Below are 2,793 nucleotides of genomic sequence, written 5' to 3'. Positions count from 1 at the left end.
TCATCCACCTGTAGCTGTCAGTCCTCCGGGACCTCATCCACCTCCTGGAGCTGTCAGTCCTCCAGGACCTCATACACCTGCAGTTGTCAGTCCTCTGGGACCTCATCCACCTCCTGCAGCTGTCAGTCCTCCAGGACCTCATCCACCTTCTGCAGCTGTCAGTCCTCCGGGACCTCATCCACCTTCTGCAGCTGTCAGTCCTCTGGGACCTCATCCACCTCCTGCAGCTGTCAGTCCTCCAGGACCTCATCCACCTTCTGCAGCTGTCAGTCCTCTGGGACCTCATCCACCTGCAGCTGTCAGTCCTCCAGGACCTCATCCACCTCCTGCAGTTGTCGGTCCTCCGGGACCTCATCCACCTCCTGCAGCTGTCAGTCCTCCGGGACCTCATCCGCCTCCTGCAACTGTCAGTTCTCTGGGACCTCATCCACCTGCAGCTGTCAGTCCTCCGGGACATCATCCACCTGCAGCTGTCAGTCCTTTGGAACCTCATCCACCTCCCGCACCTGTCCATCCTCCCGGACATCATCCGCCTCCTGCAGCTGTCAGTCCTCCCAGACATCATCTACCTGCAGTTGTCAGTCCTCCGGGACCTCATTCACCTCCTGCAGCTGTCAGTCCTCCTGGACATCATCCACCTGCACCTGTCAGTCCTCCCGGACATCGTCCACCTGCAGCTGTCAGTCCTCCAGGACCTCATCCACCTCCTGCAGCTGTCAGTCCTCCCAGACCTCATCTACCTGCAGCTGTCAGTCCTCTGGGACCTCATCCACCTCCTGCAGCTGTTAGTCCTCTGGGACCTCATCCACCTCCTGTGGCTGTAGGTCTTCTGGGACCTCATCCACCTCCTGCAGCTGTCGGTCCTCTGGGACCTCATCTACCTCCTGCAGCTGGTGGTCCTCTGGGACCTTATCCACCTTCTGCACCTGCTGGTCCCCTAGGACCTCATCCACCTCCTGCAGCCGTAGGTCCTCCAGGATCTCATCCACATCCTGCAGCTGTTGGTCCTCTGGGACCTCATCCACCTCCTGCAGCCATAGGTCTTCTGGGACCTAATTCACCTGCAAATTGTGTCTGCCCTCCAGGGCCTCATCTACCTCCTGCAGCTCTTGGTCCTCCCGGACCTTATCCATCTTCTGCATGTTTCTGTCCTCCAGGACCTCATCCATCTTTTATAGCTGCCTTTCCTCTGGGACATCATTCACCTTTTTGTTCTGTGAGGCCTCTGGGACCTCAGACTACATCTTCACTTAGTAACCTCTAGATCCTCAGCCATGCCTTCTACCTGGGTGGCATCTGGCCCCTCAACAACCACCTTCACATGAATCTCCTCCGCTACTTCAATGATCTCCACTCGTGGCCCCTGGGACTTCAGCCACCTCCTCCGCCAGGGTCTCCTCTAGTACATCTGCCACCTCCTCCACTTGGCTGGCCTCTGCTATCTGAACTGACTCCTCCAGGACCTCAACCAGCTCCTCTACCCATTGTGGCCTGTAAGACCTTGACCACCACCTCCACATGTACCATTTCGTGTGTTTATCTGAACAGTATGAACTGAGTTGCAAAATGGATTCATCTTTCCTTTCTTGAATGAATAGAAATGTCACAGATTGTACTGCAGGGCTTTGCAATACGAGGGTAGCACTGGCTGAGGATGTGGTCACTTTGCTCAAGTTTCTGAGACTACAAGTCAGTTGCATTATTTCCTCATTATGACCTTGGCAGCAAGTATCTTCTGTAGATGAGGAAAGAGTTGTTTTGTTTTGTTTTTTTTATTTCTGGGGGGGGGACAGAGTCTCACTCTGTCACCCAGGCTGGAGTGCAGGGGTGCACTTCTGGCTCACTGCAACCTCCACCTCCAGGGCTCAGGTGATCCTTCCACCTCAGCCTCCAGAGTGGCCGGGACTACCTGTGTGCAACACCATGCTTGGCTAATGTTTTTTTGTTTTACTTTTTGTAGAGACCATGTTTCACCACGTTGCTCAGGCTGGTCTCAAGCTCCTGGAGCCATGCCATCTGCCCACTTCGGCCTCCCAAAGTGCCGAGATTACAAGTGTGAGCCACTGCGCCCAGCCAAAGATTGTTTACAGAAGCTAGAAATACCAGTTTTACAGGCGTGTATGGAACCTGGGCCATATGGCCAGCTCTGTGAGGGATGAGACCCGTCCCTGACTGGCAGGGCATCCTGTGTCCTGCAGCAGAGAGACCCACACTGAAGGGCACAGAGCTTCTGACCACCCAGTGGAAGCACAGGTGAAGGGACGCAGGGTGCAGAAGGAGGAGACAGAATCTCCTGGGAGTAAACAGGAGGCTGTGGAAGAGAAAGATGAAGCAGGGTGTCACACGGGGGTCTGTTGAACTCAGATGGAGCTGGAAGGCTGCTCCTAGCCAGGCAAGCAGTGTGAACAGGAGCGTGGTGGCTGCGTGAGGGCCACACAGAGCCACCGTGGGAGCTCAGATAGCACAGTGTGTACAGGGAATTACCCCCACAGCACTTCCTTGTTGCCCTACAGACTTTAGTCCATTATCGGCAGAAAGATGATTCTTTCCCTGGGTGTGTGAAGGCTCTGGATCAGGGTGAACGAATGCCTAGAGGTCTAGGCATTGGTCCTGTCAGGGGAAAAATTTAGCTTGGTTCTGTCAGAGGAACCTGTGTCCCTGAGTTTTTATGGCCCAAGGAGACTAGCAATGAGGATGGGTCTGGTTCAGTGCAGCTGCGGCCTTGGCCTTCAGAATGAGGCTGACTCTGGCCGGAAACTCAAGGCCAATCCTGAGCTGCCCTGGCCTCCTCTG

General features: G+C 55.2%; 1 pseudogene; it reads left to right on the top strand.

The window, feature by feature from the left end:
• Nucleotides 1-83: 83 nt before the first annotated feature.
• On the top strand, nucleotides 84-1,544 carry LOC112617900 (annotated as a pseudogene).
• Nucleotides 1,545-2,793: the final 1,249 nt, after the last annotated feature.

The sequence above is a fragment of the Theropithecus gelada genome, unplaced genomic scaffold (genome assembly GCF_003255815.1).
Source record: "Theropithecus gelada isolate Dixy unplaced genomic scaffold, Tgel_1.0 HiC_scaffold_5884, whole genome shotgun sequence".
NCBI classification, from domain to species: domain Eukaryota; kingdom Metazoa; phylum Chordata; class Mammalia; order Primates; family Cercopithecidae; genus Theropithecus; species Theropithecus gelada.
This window is presented reverse-complemented; position numbering and strand designations above follow the sequence as displayed.